The sequence below is a fragment of the Boleophthalmus pectinirostris genome, unplaced genomic scaffold (assembly GCF_026225935.1).
Source record: "Boleophthalmus pectinirostris isolate CB_2022bp ecotype Guang Dong unplaced genomic scaffold, ASM2622593v1 HiC_scaffold_10, whole genome shotgun sequence".
Taxonomy (NCBI): Eukaryota; Metazoa; Chordata; class Actinopteri; order Gobiiformes; family Gobiidae; genus Boleophthalmus; species Boleophthalmus pectinirostris.
Window position 1 is genome coordinate 1,916,211 of NW_026570971.1, and position 8,566 is coordinate 1,924,776.

Here is an 8,566-nt window from a genome sequence, read left to right on the forward strand (position 1 = left end):
GTTATCAGACGGTCGTTTACGCTGAGCAAACACGCCGCTGTGCTCACTGTGCCCCGCCGAGAGCGACAGGGCGGGAGCGGCAGGAGCGGCAGGAGCGGCAGGAGCGGCAGGAGCGGCAGGGACCACAGGGTTTATCACCAAAGTTACATAAATGTCAAAAGTTAAAGTTAAAGGGACATTTTTTTTTTCTATTTTCTGATCTATTCTAACAGTCAGAATGTTTGTTTTTCGAGGTATTTTTGAGTCATAAATCCACCTTTAATTGAGTAAATGTAAAGTCGAGCTGTTTAAAGTCACACTGCGGAACATTCCAGGCAGATCAGTGGCGTATCCATGGAAACAAGCAGGTGGCAGACCCTCAACCGAAAAGTTACAGTCCGGTCCCTGTGTGACCGGAGCAGGAGCTGTGTTCGTTGCCGGCAGTGAGTCAGACCTGTTCCCGGTGCATGTTGGACTCCGGCAGGGCCGCACCTGTCACCGGTTCTGTTCAGTTGTGTTTATGGACAGAGTTTCCGGGCCACAGGATCATCTCTGCTGTTTGTAGATGATGTCGTCCTGTTGGCTTCATCAGACCAGGACCTGCAGCTCTGGGGCCGTTTGACCCGAGTGTGAAGCGTCTGGGGTGAAGATCAGCTCTTCTAAGTCCGAGGTCTTGGTTCTCGACTGGAAAAAGGCGTCTTGTCTCCGGGTGGAGAGTCTCTGCCTCAAGTGGAGGAGTTCAAGTCTGTCGGGGTTTTGTTCTGGAGTGAGGGGAGGACGGAGCGAGAGATTGACAGGTGGACAGGTGCAGCGTGAGATTGACAGGTGGACAGGTGCAGCGTGAGATTGACAGGTGGACAGGTGCAGCGTGAGATTGACAGGTGGACAGGTGCAGCGTGAGATTGACAGGTGGACAGGTGCAGCGTGAGATTGACAGGTGGACAGGTGCAGCGTGAGATTGACAGGTGCAGGTGCAGCAGTGCAGCAGGTCGCTGTATCGGTCGTTGTGGTGAAGAGGAGCTGAGCCCAAAGGTGAAGCTCTCGATTTACTGTCAGTCTTCGTTCCTCCTCTCACCTCTGGTCATGACTCTGGGTAATGACGGAAATGACGAGATCAACGATACAAGCGACACAAATGAGTTTCCTCCGCAGGGCGTCTGGGCGTCTCCCTTAGAGACAGAGTGAGGAGCTCAGTCACACAGGAGGAGCTCGGAGTAGAGCCGCTGCTCCTCCACGTGGAGAGGAGCAGTTGAGGCTCGAGCATCTGTTCTGATGTCTCCTGGACGTGTCCCTCAGGAGGTGTTCATGTCCCACTGGGAGGAGGCCCCGGGGAAGAACCAGGACACACTGGAGGGACGATGTCTCTGGACTGGACTGGGAACACCTCAGGTCCCCCTGGAGGAGCTGGAGGAAGTGTCTGGGGTGAAGGAAGTCTGGGAGTCTCTGCTTAGACTGATGCCCCCGAGACCCGACCCCAGATAAACTAAAGAAAATGAATGGATGAACGTTGCCCAGGAGTGACCAGGATTCAAAATCAAAAACTGTGACACTCCCGGGCTGCGGTGGTTGGTAATAAGGTTTAGTCCTGGTTTAGTCCTGGTTTAGTCCTGGTTTCCTGGTTTAGTCCTGGTTTAGTTCTGGTTTAGTCCTGGTTTAGTCCTGGTTTTAGTCCTGGTTTAGTCCTGGTTTAGTCCTGGTTTAGTCCTGGTTTAGTCCTGGTTTAGTCCTGGTTTTAGTCCTGGTTTAGTCCTGGTTTTAGTCCTGGTTTAGTCCTGGTTTAGTCCTGGTTTAGTCCTGGTTTTAGTCTGGTTTAGTCCTGGTTTAGTCCTGGTTCAGTCCTGGTTTTGTCCTGGTTTAGTTCTGGTTTAGTCCTGGTTTAGTCCTGGTTTAGTCCTGGTTTAGTCCTGGTTTAGTCCTGGTTTAGTCCTGGTTTAGTCCTGGTTTAGTCCTGGTTTAGTCCTGGTTTAGTCCTGGTTTTAGTCCTGGTTTAGTCCTGGTTTAGTCCTGGTTTTAGTCCTGGTTTTAGTCCTGGTTTAGTCCTGGTTTAGTCCTGGTTTTGGTCCTGGTTTTAGTCCTGGTTTAGTCCTGGTTTAGTCCTGGTTTAGTCCTGGTTTTAGTCCTGGTTTAGTCCTGGTTCAGTCCTGGTTTAGTCCTGGTTTTAGTCCTGGTTTAGTCCTGGTTTAGTCCTGGTTTAGTCCTGGTTTAGTCCTGGTTTAGTCCTGGTTTAGTCCTGGTTTAGTCCTGGTTTAGTCCTGGTTCAGTCCTGGTTTAGTCCTGGTTTAGTCCTGGTTTAGTCCTGGTTTAGTAGTTCTGGTTTAGTCCTGGGTTTAGTCCTGGTTTTAGTCCTGGTTTAGTCCTGGTTCAGTCCTGGTTTAGTCCTGGTTTAGTCCTGGTTTAGTCCTAGTTCCTGGTTTTAGTCCTGGTTTAGTCCTGGTTTAGTCCTGGTTTAGTTCTGGTTTAGTTCCTGGTTTAGTCCTGGTTTAGTCCTGGTTTAGTCCTGGTTTAGTCCTGGTTTAGTCCTGGTTTAGTCCTGGTTTAGTCCTGGTTTAGTCCTGGTTTAGTCCTGGTTCCTGGTTTAGTCCTGGTTTAGTCCTGGTTCTGGTTTAGTTCCTGGTTTAGTTCTGGTTTTAGTCCTGGTTTAGTTCTGGTTTAGTCCTGGTTTAGTTCTGGTTTAGTCCTGGTTTAGTCCTGGTTTAGTCCTGGTCCTGGTTTAGTCCTGGTTTAGTCCTGAGTCCTGGTTTAGTCTGGTTTAGTCCTGGTTTCAGTCCTGGTTTAGTCCTGGTTTAGTTCTGGTTTAGTTCCTGGTTTAGTTCTGGTTTAGTTTAGTCTGCTGGTTTAGTTCTGGTTTAGTCCTGGTTTAGTCTGGTTTAGTCCTGGTTTAGTCCTGGTTTAGTCCTGGTTTAGTCCTGGTTCAGTCCTGGTTTAGTCCTGGTTTAGTCCTGGTTTAGTCCTGGTTTAGTCCTGGTTTAGTCCTGGTTTAGTCCTGGTTTAGTCCTGGTTTAGTCCTGGTTTAGTCCTGGTTTAGTCCTGGTTTAGTCCTGGTTTAGTTCTGGTTTAGTCCTGGTTTAGTCCTGGTTTAGTCCTGGTTTAGTTCTGGTTTAGTTCTGGTCTGTGGGAGAATCTGTGAGTCACAATTAGAGTAAACGAAAAGTTCAGAAGCAAATGTGGAAACAGCAACAACTGAAGTAAAACTGTTTGTAGTAATAGTACCACCAAAAACAGTAGTAGTAGTAGTAGTAATAGTAGTAGTAGTAGTAATAGTAATAGTAGTAGTAGTAATAATAGTAGTAGTACTAGTAGTAGTCATGCTAAAGGTCATATGACACAAAACTGAGCTGGAGGTGTTTGTTTCATTCACACGTTTGAGTAAAACTGTACATCCCAACAACAGCACCCAACAGCACCCAGCAGCACCCAACAGCAGCACCCAGCAGCACCCAGCAGCACCCAGCAGCAGCCCAGCAGCACCCAACAGCACCCAGCACCCAGCAGCACCCAGCAGCACCCAGCAGCACCCAACAGCACCCAGCAGCACCCAACAGCACCCAAGCAGCAGCACCCAGCAGCAGCACCCAGCAGCACCCAGCAGCAGCACCCAACAGCACCCAGCAGCACCCAGCAGCAGCACCCAGCAGCAGCACCCAGCAGCAGCACCCAGCAGCACCCAACAGCAGCACCCAGCACAGCACCCAGCAGCACCCAGCAGCAGCACCCAGCACAGCACCCAGCACCCAGCACCCAGCACCCAGCACCCCAGCAGCACCCAACAGCACCCAGCACAGCACCCAGCAGCACCCAGCACCCAGCACCCAGCACCCAACAGCACCCAGCACCCAACAGCACCCAACAGCACCCAACAGCACCCAACAGCACCCAGCAGCAGCACCCAGCAGCACCCAGCAGCACCCAACAGCACCCAACAGCACCCAACAGCACCCAACAGCACCCAACAGCACCCAACAGCACCCAACAGCAGCACCCAGCAGCAGCACCCAGCACCCAGCAGCACCCAGCAGCCCAGCACCCAGCAGCACCCAGCACCCAGCAGCACCCAGCAGCACCCAGCACCCAGCACCCAGCACCCAACAGCACCCAACAGCACCCAACAGCACCCAACAGCACCCAGCAGCACCAACAGCACCGCACCCCATGTTCATTGCTCCTCAGCCCACTTCCTGGCGTTGTGTTTCTGCTGCAGATTCGGTCACGAGACAAACAGGAAGTGTGTGTGTGTGAGTACGGCACGTTTTCGGTGAGACTCTGCAGATGGGTGCCGACGGGTGCAGACGGGTGCAGACGGGTGCAGACGGGTGCAGACGGGTGCAGACGGGTGCAGACGGGTGCAGACGGGTGCAGACGGGTGCAGACGGGTGCAGACGGGTGCAGACGGGTGCAGACGGGTGCAGACGGGTGCAGACGGGTGCAGACGGGTGCAGACGGGTGCAGACAGGTGAGGGCCCAGACCTCAGATTCTACAAGTTACACAATCACAATGTGTCATGGAGACGATTAAAGCTAAATTATGTAACTTTTCTGGTGGGGGGGAGGGGTCTGTCACCTCCTTGTCTCCATGGATACGTCATCGCTCTGTCCGGAATGTTCCACAGTGTGACTTTAAGCAGCTCTACTTTACACTTATTCAGTTACAGGTGGTTTTTAGAGCTTAAAAATACTTCAAATAACAGACGTTCTGACTGTGAGCGGGGGTCGCCTCTCCACAGATCTGAGCTGGAACTTGGTCTGGTCTGGTTTGGTCTCCATGGAAACAACCAGAAAAGTTCCAGAGTGCAGCTTTAAGGTGAAGGTAAGACTCTCGCACGTGGAAAAAGCAAAAACTTAAAAATAGCTACTTGATTTTTGACTCTCTACTACTTTCTACTTGTACTTAAAGCTGCACTGTGTAAATTTTTCTGATTGTGGGTCTGTCTCCTCCTTGTTTCCATGGATACATCTCTGCTCTGTCTGGAATGTTCCACAGTGTGACTTTAAGCAGCTCGACTTTACTTTTATTCAATTAAAAGTGGTTTTAAAGCTCAAAAATACAGAGAAAAAACATTGTGACTGTGAGTGGGGTCGCCTCTCCACAGATCTGACCTGGAACTTCTTGGTCTCAGTTCGTCTCCATGGAGATAGAAAGGTTTAATGCCACACTGTGGAACATTCCAGACAAAGGAATAACTAAAATCTCCATGGAGAAAAGCGTTTGATGAACCCTCCACCAGAAAAGTTACACCGAAGTTACACAGCTTAAGTACAGATGTTATTGATGCTCTCCGCAGATCTGACCTGTAAATAACATCTCCATGGAAACAAGCAGGGGGAAGCTGTCTACCAGAAAAGTTCCAGAGTGCAGCTTTAAGATGAAGGTAAGAGTCTCACTCATGGAAAAAGCAAAAACTAAATAATGACTTGACTTTTTGACTCTTATTTGAGCAGTTTCTTGGACACTTTGCACTTGTACTTAAAGCTGCACTGCGCAACTTTTCTAGTGGAGATGTCCAGCACCTGCTTGTTTCCATGGATACGTCATTGCTCTGCCTGGAATGTTCCACAGTGTGACTTTAAACCAATTCCAGGTGGTTTTATCGCTCAAAAATGCTTCGAAAAACAGATATTCTGACTGTGAGCGGGGCCGCCTCTCCACAGATCTGACCTGGAGATTCTTGGTCTCAGTTCGTCTCCATGGAGATAGAAAGGTTTAATGCCACACTGCGGAACATTCCAGACAAAGCAACGACTAAAATGTCCACAGAGAAAAGTACAGACATTATTATTGCTCAAAAACACCTTAAAAAATTGTGCGTTCTTATCGAGAATCGGGTCGCCTCTCCACAGATCTGACCTGGAACTTGGTCTCAGTTCGTCTCCATGGAGTTAGAAAGGTTTAAAGCCAGACTGCGGAACATTCCAGACAAATTAACAACTAAAATGTCCATGGAGAAAAGTAAAGACGTTATTAAAAAATTAATTAACATCTTAAAACATCTCAAAAACATTTTGTAAAATCGTGCGTTCTTATCGAGAATCGGGTCGCCTCTCCACAGATCTGACCCGGAGCTCGGTCTGGTTTGGTCTCCACGGAGACAGAAAGTGACGGTCTTTTTTTAAAGCTCGTTTTGTTGGGTTTTTGACGAGTTAAACGAGGTGAGAGCGGCGCAGACTTTCTCTTAAACACCTCTAACATTTGCTCTGTGCGCCAGTCGAGTTTGTTTTTCTCGTTGCTACGAGAGACGACGAAGGAAGGAAGGAAGGAACGACCACGGAAAGACTGCAAACGAAAGAGAGGAAGAGGAGGAGGAAGAGGAGGAGAGGAAGAAGAGAGGAGGAGGAGGAGGAGTGTGCAGAGGTCTCCAGGGGTCGTCTGCTCTTTGTGACGAGAGAGAGAGAGAGAGAGACTTCCTGTTTCTGAGAGAACACAAGAAAAACAGAAGAGAAAGAGAGAGAGAGAGAGAGAGAGAGAGAGAGAAGAGAGAAAGGAGACAGAAAGAAAGAAAGATGGGGGGGAGAGCAGGAGGGCAGAAGGAAGGACAGAGAGAGAAAGAAAGGAAGGAAAGGAAGAAAGAAAAGAAAGGGGAGAGAGAGAGAGGGAGAGAGTGGGAGAAAGAGAGAGAGAGATCGATAAAGAGAAAGAGAGAGAGAGAGAGAGAGACGGGGGCTGGGGTAGAGGAGGATGTCGGTGAGAGAAATGAAAGAGAGAAAGTGAGGGAGAAAGGGTGAGACAGAAGGAGAGAGAGAGATAAAGAGAGAGAGAGAGAGAGAGATAAAGAGAGAGAGAGAAAGAGAGAAAGAGATAAAGAGAGAGTGAATTGACAGAGGCCAAAATTAAAAACTGGGACTAAGTCTTGGGCCAAACTAAATATTTATAGAAAAATTTCATCATCTGCATGTTTCTCTTCTTTCCAGATCTGTGAATTTTAATCCTTTTCTTATTAAAATAAAAGTTTAATAATAGTTTTGTTAAAATATTGAATCCAGAACAAACAGAATATAAAATAATATCATTTTAAATATTTATTTCTTTACACCGTCTGTGTGCGGCAGCAGATCTGATACAGGTTTGATATGATCTCATGGGACAAATATGAGTTTGACATGTCTGATGTGAATGAAGGAGAGAACGAGAGAGAAGCAGAGAGAGAAAAGAGAAAGAAAGAGAGAAAGAGACAGAGAGATAAAGAGAGTTGGATGTAGTGGAAGTTGTTGTGTTGATCTTTTGCTCTTTGTCCTCGTTTACTGAGGCTCTGCTCCAAATGTGGAGTTTGTCTGTTTACTTTTATTATTTATTTAATCTATTTGATAAACTCTTCTTCTCTTCTTCTCTTCTTCCTGCTCTCGTCTCCATGGAGATGTTGTTGTTGATTTTCTTTAATGTTTTATTAGTGTTTTATTTATTTGTTTCTGTGTTTATAGTTTAGTCCAGGAGTGTCAAACATACGGCCCGGGGGCCAGATCCGGCCCTCCAAGACCTTTAATCTGGCCCTCGGCTGATTTTCTACTCAAATAATTTATGATTTTTATTAAAATGTTGTTAATTTTCTGTGGTGTTTATCACAGCAGCGTCTCCAGCGTCTCTGTACGTGGCCCCTCCCACCAGAGCAGCACAAATGAAGACTTGTCTCTTTCCAAACGCTCTTAAAGGACGATCGTTTTGACTGTTGACCGTGACACCCTCATCAGAAAAATGTCCAACATGAGAAAAGTGGAGCCGAGTGCAGGATTTTACAACAAAAATGGACTTATTCCTGTTTACAGAACAAGTTCATGTTCAAAACTTTGTATTGAAATTATATTTTTCTTAAAGTTTCAGGTTGTTCATAATATTATAATATTTTTGTAAAAGTTCATCAATTAAAAAAGATTTCTGTAATAGATTTGTGTTTCTCTGCACAAATATTTGAACTTATTGTTATTTTTGGGGTTTATATGACATGAGTTTTCTGATCCGGACACTTTGGATCAAAGTCGGTTGGACACGACCCCCGGAACAAAATGAGTTTGACTCGACAGCAGCTCCTTTAAATATTCATTCATTTGCATAAAATTTTGACCCAAATATTTTGGCCAAATATGAAACCAAACACAGACAGAGAATCTAGAGCAGAGTTTCCCAAAGAGTCGTGATCCTCAGGTGGGTTCAGGAGATGTTTTTTTGGGGTCACGTTGTCATGATCTGCATGTCACTCTGTCATGTACAGTCATGACACGTGAAGAATCCCTCAGTCGTTCAGGTAGAATCAACGACGAGGAGAAAACTCAGTTTGTCGACTGGACAAAGGTTAGTTTGGTTGGAGATGTTTTGCAGCTCGTCCAAGTTGCTTCTTCAGTTCTGGAACTGGAAGATTCCCAAAACTGTACAGTCAAAGACACACGTTCAAATGTTAAGACACGTTTTGTTTCATTTCTAATCTTTATGTGATTGTTTTATTGACTGTTTTGTTTCGATGTTGCTGCTTCAGTTGAATGTTGAAAAGAAAAAGAAACGTTCTGCATTTAATGTTCAAATATTTATTTTATTTTATTTATTTCATTCATAAAGCATAAAAAACATCGACAGTTTCACAACATCAAACACACAAGAAATGAAAGA

The 8,566-nt window shown here is 46.6% G+C and overlaps 1 long non-coding RNA gene across 1 annotated transcript; it reads left to right on the forward strand.

Annotated features, from left to right (window-relative positions):
* The first annotated feature begins 4,714 nt into the window (after nucleotides 1-4,714).
* Nucleotides 4,715-7,686, forward strand: LOC129410632 (uncharacterized). Its single transcript, XR_008632948.1, has 3 exons — nucleotides 4,715-4,783; nucleotides 5,259-5,345; nucleotides 7,534-7,686. It is a non-coding gene; the product is annotated as an uncharacterized LOC129410632 (long non-coding RNA).
* The last annotated feature ends 880 nt before the right edge of the window (nucleotides 7,687-8,566 follow it).